The following is a 9722-nucleotide window of genomic DNA, read 5'->3' as shown; positions in this document are numbered from 1 at the left end:
TTCCCAGTTCATCTCACCTACCCTACACACACGAGTCAGGTGTGTGTCTGTGGCTCAATTAATGTTCAACTCCATTAACTAGGGTATTTTATTCACTTTAAATAAAGTGATTCTCTTTAATGTAGTTGATGCAGACTCTCATAAATTAGTTGCGGCAAAAATGCTGATTAGCGATGTAATTTTCCATGAATCTGCTCTATTAGTGATTAAAATATGACTTATCTAGTGAACGTTAGCTTGTTTTATTTGGGACGACTTGGTATAATGTTAATTTAACATTAACACACAATTAGCATATTGTTTATCTGTGCATTACTAAATGAGCACTGTGCTACATCCGAACTGACCCCACTGTATTTTTATAATCAATTTCTATTCTGTTCTTAAGTGTCTTAATTAATTTTAAATAAAATTTGAAACCGTTTTTTAATTCCTTGTTTTGCTTTGTCATTGAACCTGAGAAAAACTTAAACTTAAAATAATCATAATGACGCAGTCTCCATGCTACAATAATAAAAGCAAAGTGTTTCACTGTGGGAACACTGTGTCTTTATAAGTACAATTTGACTGTATTATTTGTGTCCCCCTTCAAAAATTGCTCATGAGAATTTTTATATTTATGATCTATCTATCTATCTATCTATCTATCTATCTATCTATCTATCTATCTATCTATCTATCTATCTATCTATCTATCTATCTATCTATCTATCTATCTATCTATCTATCTATCAAATATTAATATGATGTGAGGTCCAGTTAACAGCTAAAACAGGTAGAAGTAATAACTACTTTTTACTTAAGTACATGTCAGAGCCAAGACTTCTTTACTTTCACTTAAGTAAAAAGGTATAATCAGTACTTCAACTTTTACCCAAGTATTTTAAAACATGAGTATCTGTACTTCTACTTAAGTAATGGATGTGTGTACTTTTGCCACCTCTGCAGATGAGATGACATTGTGAGATTTACATTAATGTTAGTGTTTCTGGAGGTTTTTGGGGCGTGAGCAGTGGTGGACAGTAACAAAGTACATTGAATGTAATTAATTACTGTATTTAAGTAGCTTTTTCAAGTATCTGTACTTTACTGAAGTATTTCCATTTGAGGAGAATTTTACTTTATCTTCACTACATTTTAAAGTCAAATATCTTTACATTTTGTGAAATCAGTTGTTTATTTTTATTTATGATTGGATAAAAACTCAAGCACACAACAATCCACCAATCAGGGTTGAGCACACGCTCTGTTCGGAACTTGTTTAGATTGATGCTTGGTGCATCTACTTATCACCAACATAGAGTTCAGCATCAGTTTAACAGCAAGCAAAACATTTTAAGAGAAATAAATGATGAAAGGAACACGAATTTTCCACAACACCTGTGGCCTTATCTGCACAATTTATTTCGGTTTTGGTTTTGGGATCATGATCATTTTAATAGATATAAATAGGTAACATAAACTGAGTTGATTAAACAAAGAGTCTTGTGACAAAAAATGATAATAGGAACATTATAGTTATAAAAATCAAAGAACTTTGGATACTTAAGTACATTAAAAGGGAGCATTATTACTTTTACTGGAGTGTTGTTTTAATTAGTGGATCTCTACTTTAACTGAAGTACATCGTTTGTGTTCTTTGTCCACCACTGAGTGTGAGGCTTTGGTCTTGATGGACATAAAAATGTGACTCCAAAAGTCTGTGTCTGGGGTGAGAGGGGTCAGCCAATATCCTAGCTGCCTGCTTTAGGGTCCTGGAAATGTACAGGTCTTGTAGGGCTGGAAGATTGCAGCCTTCTCAACGGAATGAATGACCCAATGCATTCTGCTTTTGGTGCAATCTGAACAGGTGAGTATCAGCTGTTTCAGAAAATACAACCCATGGTGTGCTTTTTTAATCAGAGGGCCGATGTTGAGTTCCCATTTGAGGGTCTGGGAAATGCATAAAATTTTTCCTGCAAGAAAATCTATAAGTAATTGTGTGTAGCTGCACAGGTAAACATTTTGCTTCACCATTTCTGTCCTGTAAAAATATAATAGCTTATTGATATTCAAAATGGATGCTTTTATCAGCACTTCATCAGAAAACTTATTCAAGATGAGGACTATGATAAGTAGTCCATCAAACATTGGACATTTTCATCAAATTTGTCATGCATTGAATGCATTCTGTCATCGGGTTTGGGAAGAAATAATTGCTGTTTCACACAAAATTAAACCGCTTGTCAGAATTACCCAAGAGGATGAAGTACTCGATAAAAAAAAAAAAAAAGGAGAACGGCATTGATTCTGAAAATTTCTCATTCAAACTGGAAGTTCTATAGCGAGTTACATTTTAGCATACCTGTGTCCTATCATTATCTTGATTAGGATAAAGTGGTTAATATTGATGAATGTATGAATCTTAAAACAGAGCTACGGTTATTAGCGTGGTTCAGACCTACTTGCTAAAAACTATGCAGGGATTTATTTATTAACAATTTTTGGAAGCAGTTTCCAGTTTGAGCACTTTGTATTTGCCCAAGTTTTATGAATTTTTAAGGCTTAAAACATAAATTTAAAGTTTTTAGTTTTATGCCATTCATTGATTAACAAATTCATTAGACACATTTGTAGAAATGACAGCACTCCCTATTCACTATAACTGAGAATCTCCATTCATTCATTCATCTTCTCCCGCTTATTCCTAATTCGGGTCGCGGTGGCAGCAGTCTAAGCAGATTCCCCAGACACTTCTCCGTGTCCAGGGATCGGGCTGTCAAGGCCCCCGCCTTCGACTGCTGCCCAATCCTCTAACTGAGAATCTCAATACTCTAAAGTGTTGTTGTAACAATATACATGCACCTCGCCAGTTCTTGGAAGTTTTTAAAAACATTTTCATTTCCAATAAATAAATGGATAAAGTGATGTGTTTGTGTGTATCATATATGTACCTCAAGTTAAACCCTTTAAAGAAACTAGTAGCAATTGCAGGGTTGTAGCAAGAACTCCACCTCATCATGACTATTTTATGTTTTATTTTTGCACGTTTTACTTTATTTGTTTTATTTAATGTCATTACATGTAGTCATGATTTTTCTATAAATATGAAACTTGTGCCATTCCTTTCAAATTGGCATGAGATAATCACTAGTTCAAAAGGTGGTTGTAGCACCAAATTGTAGATCAAATCATACAGGTGGAGAAGTGGGGCAATAAACAATATACATGTATTATTAAGCTCAAGGATGGGGAACTAATCAAAATGAGAACAAGCTAAATTTATTTACATTTTTTATTTGGTATGTCATCAGCCACTTTAAAAAAAAAATATATATATACAATTATACATTATATTTGCGTTTGATTTCACAGCAAACAAGATTTAAGGACATCAAATCAGTGTGAAACTTCATGAGGGTGTACAGTATAACAAATGAAAGCTGCTGTAAAGATGTCAGGGATCCACCTGCCCGGCTCTCAGTCTTGTGTTTGTGCGCTGAAATGATAATAAAGATGATAGAGCTACTCTCGTTTCCGACTCGTGGTCACAACCCTGACAGAAGATTGAAAAGATTGGACATCCCTGTTGTTTAAGTTTGATGATCCCCCGTTTATTTTTCTACTACTTCCAATACCCTGCAGATAAAAATGTGTAGAGAAAAGTATAGGAGTGAATGCTTATGCAAGGCAAAATTTAATTATATATGGTTTAATATGAATGAGTTTAACTCATAGTCTTGTTGTCACAAATACACAAAATGTCACATTTAACCAACTTACATTTATCCAGTTTGGAAATGTACTTTTATTTAATCTTTTACATTAATTATTTTATTTTTTACCTTGCATTGACGGCCTTCCCTGGTTTCCTCACTGAACTCTTTACCCATCTTGAACCAGGCCTCTTTAGTAAAAATTGCTTCTGATTTAATAACTATAGATTCATTAATAATTACATTTATTTAACTAATTATTTAATTAACATTTCTGAAAGAGAACATACTTTCGCTCTATGATTCTATTAACAGATTGACACACTAAGTAGACTAAAATCTCTCAGCAAGATGTTTCTTCCTGCAGAACTGCCTGTTGCTTTATGTATATTTATTTATTTATTTATTTATTTATTTATTTTCACAGCATTTTTTATAACATATCTGAGAAATAAGCAGATTTACACTGGCCAGTAGAACATATGTTCTACTTCCTTTTAGTTCTATGGAGCGAGTGGAGTTTTCCCATCTGCTTGTTTCCTGGCCAGGTGCTAATAGCATTGTTGTCACCTTGTGACCATAACCATATGTTGCAGCCAAAAACAAGGTTTCTGTTTTATCATTGTCTATAAATTGTTGATTCAAGCTAATGAGTATATGGCTCTAATCTTTTTATTATTATTATTATAATTTTTTTTTTTTAACTAATATTCATTAAATTAAACTTCAAGGCTTTTCTCTGTTCTGGGACCGAGGTGGTGAAATGAACTTCCCCTAGATGTCCGAAAAGTGGAGTCCCTGTCAATCTTAAAGCGTTTTATTCATTGATAGAGACTCGAAGCACTTTTGTCCATCGCTCTGGACACGGGCATCTGCTAAATGCCGCAAATGTAAATGTAAATTGATGTTTAACAGTGTGGGAGATATGCATGCTGAGTAAACACCTTAAGTTTCTTGTGACAGAGGCGTAAAAAACACAGTTTGGTGATGAGTGTAGATCTCAGGCATGGTGGTTAAAAGAAAACAAATAGAAGCTGTTTAAATGAACTGAAATGAATATTAAATTTGAATTCTATATGCTGAACCTGTACAGAAATTAGGATTTATATGACATTGTAGGAATAGTGTTTTACATATCTCACATCAGAAATTTGGGTTCTGGGATGTTTAACACGTTCAAAGGCTTTCGGGTATGAATGAATTTGATTAACTCTAGGCAAAGTAAGTTATCTGAAAGAGAGAGAGGTGATGCTTGCATTCAACAGTCTTAAGACATTTGTTTGACATTTTCCTGTTCTAATGAATTATTAGCATTTAAATCTTAATAGATGTATGTGTAATACAGATACAAACTATGACTGAACAGATCAAATGCATGCCAACTTCTTTAAAAAGTCATGATAATTTTTCATTGTCATTTACATTTACACTCATTACAATTATCAAACTGTGATTCATACAATTAACGCAATTTGATAAACAAAAACGGTGTCTGGGAACATCGATTAAAGGTTCAGTCTCCTCCCATTGCATACACTATAAATGATCAGGTACAACTGGAGGAGAATAATATCCTTCCTATATTGAGCAAAAGACACTACATCACCAAAATGGATGCCTTTATTGGAAGTTGGAAACTTGTCAAGAGTGATAATTTCGTCGAATATCTGTCAGCACTGGGTAAGTTTTTATTTATTTATTTTTTTTAACTGAATTTTTTTTTTTTATCAGGACCTATAAAGTGTTTTTCTCTTTACAACAGAAAACGCCTTTTAAACAAAATTCCTTTCTTTCTCAGGTGTTTCAGAAGAAGAGATAAGTGTTGCCCAATCACTTAAACCAACTTTAACATTTCACCAGGATGGGGAATCTATAGTTATTAAATCAGTAAACATCATTTTTACTAGCGAGGTCTGGTTCAAGCTGGGTGAAGAGTTCAGTGAGGAAACCAGGGATCACCGTAAATGCAAGGTAAAAAATTCAATAAATGATTATAAATAAATAAAATAAACGTACATTTCCAAACTGGATGAATATGAGATGTTTAAATGTGACATTTTGTGTATTTGTTACACAATCTCATTCCTATTAAACCATATATAATTAAATATTGCCTTGCATAAGCATTCACTCTTATACTTTTCTCTACACATTTTCTGGTATTGCAACATGGAACTGAAATGACCATTAACAGAAATTGTAGGTGATGATAGGTGATAAAAAAATTGCCCTTAATAATACATTTAAAAAATAATTTAAATAATTTGAATTGGACAAGTATTTACACAAAACACGGTGCCCTGCATAAAATCCCTCCATAAGAAAACACACGCCTAACAATGTTTTTTTTCCAGAATGTTATAACGTTGGATGAAGGCAAACTTGTACAGGTGCAGACGTGGGATGGGAAACAAACCACAATTGTTCGTGAGATCATGGATGACAACATGTTCATGGTAAGAATTGTGTTGAATTCACATTTGTGAAGCGGGATTAGTGTGTGAGAGCTGCTGAATAGCAATGTGTGTGTTTTTTGTATTTTACAGACACTGACCTTTGGGGACGTTGCATCCACCCTCACCTATAAAAAGATATAAATGATGGACCATTTACCAGTCTAGTAAATTTCCAAAGACAGAAATGGTGTTCAAATAAAAGAATTATTTGATTATATTTGATTATATTTAAGATTATTTGTTGAATTCTCATTCACTTTATTCCATCATTGACCAAGCATAAAATAAATGCTGAATCAGATCATATCAATGTGTGTTTCATGTGGTGTTTTCTGTTACTGCTTGTGATCACTCATATGGCTTATACCAATCCTGGCTCTCACTGGTGTTGATGTACCAAATGTCAAGGTTTTTACGTATTGCTGCCAAAGGCCTAGTACCTAAACCTTAATGTTTGCATTAGTCTGTTGCTTAGTCTCAGAAACATATTGAAGATACACAATATGGACAAAATATATGCAAAGCTGCTGAACATTCAATTCCACATTTAGACCCAAGTTGCTATTATAATAACTTCATTCACAAGTGCATTAGTAAAATCAGGTGTTGATGTTAAGTAAGAAGGCCTGGGGTGCAGTCAGCTTTTAAATTCATCCCAATGGTGTTCAATTGGGTTGATGTCAGAGTTCTATATTAGACCACTTAAGATCATCACTTCAATCCATGGAAATATCTTTAGGGAGATTGTACACAGATGCATTGTCATGTTGGAACAGGTTTGGGTCTCCTAGATTACATGAAAGGAAAATCTTATAGTACTGACATCCTGTGCAATTGTATACCACCAACTTTGGGGTAACAATTTGGGGAAAAACCACAGCTGTCTTTAAAACCTCTTAGGCTTCGTTGTTGCGTTAGCGCAACAAATAGCCCAGTGTTCTCAGGTGTTAATGTTTAGCAATAGATTTAATAAAAAGAGACAAGAGTAACCATGACTAACTATACATCATTCTAAAGCTCTAAGCCTCAAGCAGCGATTTCAGATCTCTGTTTTTTAATGGAAAATGTATAATGGATGTATTTGCTGATTGTGTGTAAGCAGTACACAACAACAACATGCATAACAAATGCAGTACTTACATTATTATTGTAATAACAAGTCACAAACTCTTTATATATTTCCGAATAACTTTCACATAAAAAAAAACGACATCTTGGTGACAAAAAACAAATGAGGCTGGTAGAATATAGTGGTACAAAACATTTAAGACCACAAAAAAAAAAAAAAAAAATGATAATAAAAAAGTAAATGAGGCGGAATCTTGGGTTGAGTCTCTACTCTCTCTGCAGGTGTCTCATGTTTTTTTATGCACCACCTTTCATTTCAAACCTTTTATTTCCAGCCAGTAGCATCAGAAAACAAAATGACTGATGGACAATGTAGCCAATAAGTGCAGGATTCTACTGATATATGGGAGGATTTTATTCTTCACGTGTGTGAGTCTTAGTTTTATTACTCTTTATAAACTCTTACTGGCCGAGGCAGCACGTGCGTAGTGACAACAAAGAACAAAGAAAACAAAGAAAACAAGGAAAAAGTGGACAATCAAAAAAATTGTTTTATCTGAAATGTGCAAAAAAAGCAGCAATGTGGAAAATATTTTTTTGGGGGCGGAGTAACAACAGAGACATGGAGATCTGCATCTGTAAGTTACAATAAGATAAGATAAGATATACCTTTATTCGTCCCACAGTGGGGAAATTTCTATTGTTACAGCAGCAAAGGAAAGAAATAAAACTAAATGCAAATATACAAAAATAATATACACATACTATAATATACAGTAGATAGACAGTACAATGTATAAATACAATAAGAGAAGAAAAAAGTACACATTGCAGGTAGTATTTCACACAGGTGGTATTGTACATATTGCAGGTAATATTGCACATGTTGCATGTAATATTGCACACAGGTAATGTTATTGCACAGCTAAAAAGTACTAACAGTGTTGTATTTTGGTGACTGGTTTTACTGGGAGCAGTTTTGATTGTAAAGTCTAATAGCAGCAGGGAGAAAAGGCCTTCTGTATCGCTTCAAACACTTAGGATGTAACAGTCTGTCACTGAAGGAGCTGCTCAGCGATGTAACGGTTACATACAGGGGGTGAGAGGCGTTTTGCAGCAATGATGATAGTTTTTCTACCATCCTCCTTTCTCTTACCTCCTGTACAGTGTCCAGGGGAATCCCCAGGACTGAGCTGACCTTCCTGATCAGCTTGTCCAGTCTCTTCCTGTCTGCAGTAGAGATGCTGCTGCCCCAGCAGACCACTCCATAGAATATGGCTAAGGCCACCACAGAGTCAAAAAAGGTCTTCAGTAGCTCTCCTTTCACTCCAAAAGACCTTAGTCTCCTGAGCAGAAAGAGTCTGCTCTGCCCTTTTTTGTAAATTGCCTCAGTGTTGTCTGTCCAGTCCAGTTTGTTGTTGAACACCCAGGTATTTGTAAGAGTCCACTCTTACAATGTCCTTTCCCTCAATGTTCACTGGTGATAAAGTTTGTTTGTGCCTACGGAAATCCACTACCAGTTACCATTTATCTGGAAGCAGCTCCATTGGCACCAGTCCACAAAGTTCTGTATAAGTCCTCTGTACTCCCTGTCATCATCATTCGTGATCAGACTGACGATGGCAGAGTCATCAGAGAACTTCTGTAGGTGACAGGTTGCTGAGCTGAACATGAAGTCTGCAGTGTAGACAGTGAAGAGAAACGGGGATAGAACCGATCCCTGCGGGGCTCCAGTGCTGCAGACAATCATGGAAGACTCACAGTCACGAGTCCTCACATACTGTCGTCGGTCTGTGAGGTAGTCCAGTATCCAGGCAGAATAGCGTGTCTGGCTACCTGGTCATCAATATGGATGCAAATTCAATATCAATAGCCCCAAATATGTGTGACAAAAGCCTTTAATGGTCAGCAATTCATTAATATGCAGACTGTATGAATAGAGTATGAATGACCACCTGAGTTTAGCAGGTGAATCTCAAACAGGGGGAGGGAGAAAAAGGTCAGACATAGTTTCAGATAAATGTTTGTAGGAATCTCATTTGTCATGAAAATCTTCATAAAATTTGAAATATAAACTTATGAGATATGTGGCTTTCAACCCAGGACTTTTCTGGATTGCTCCAGGACTGATAATAAAAATAATGTTCAATGCAGGAAATGTATATCTATGGGACTTCATCATCTATAACTTAATATCTTTTTGAGCAATATCAACTTTGATGATGGACAGTAAAGTGTCTTCTTTTTAAAGATATATAAATTGTGTATGTAGTCCACGTTTATCAGGAACCGTTAACATTTAAAGCTAGGTCAGGCATTTCAGCTGTGAGTCCCAAAATCTGTGTCGAGGGCTAACAGGTTAAATTAAACTTCAAGGCTTTTCTCTGTTCTGGCACCGAAGTGGTAGAATAAACTTCCCCTAGATGTCCGAAAAGTGGAGTCCCTGGCTATCTTCAAGCAATGAACCAGTGTACCAGTGTAGATTTATTCATTGATAGAGACT

The sequence above is a fragment of the Silurus aristotelis genome (assembly GCF_946808225.1).
Source record: "Silurus aristotelis genome assembly, chromosome: 15".
Classification (NCBI taxonomy): domain Eukaryota; kingdom Metazoa; phylum Chordata; class Actinopteri; order Siluriformes; family Siluridae; genus Silurus; species Silurus aristotelis.
Note: the sequence above shows the minus strand (reverse complement) of the source record.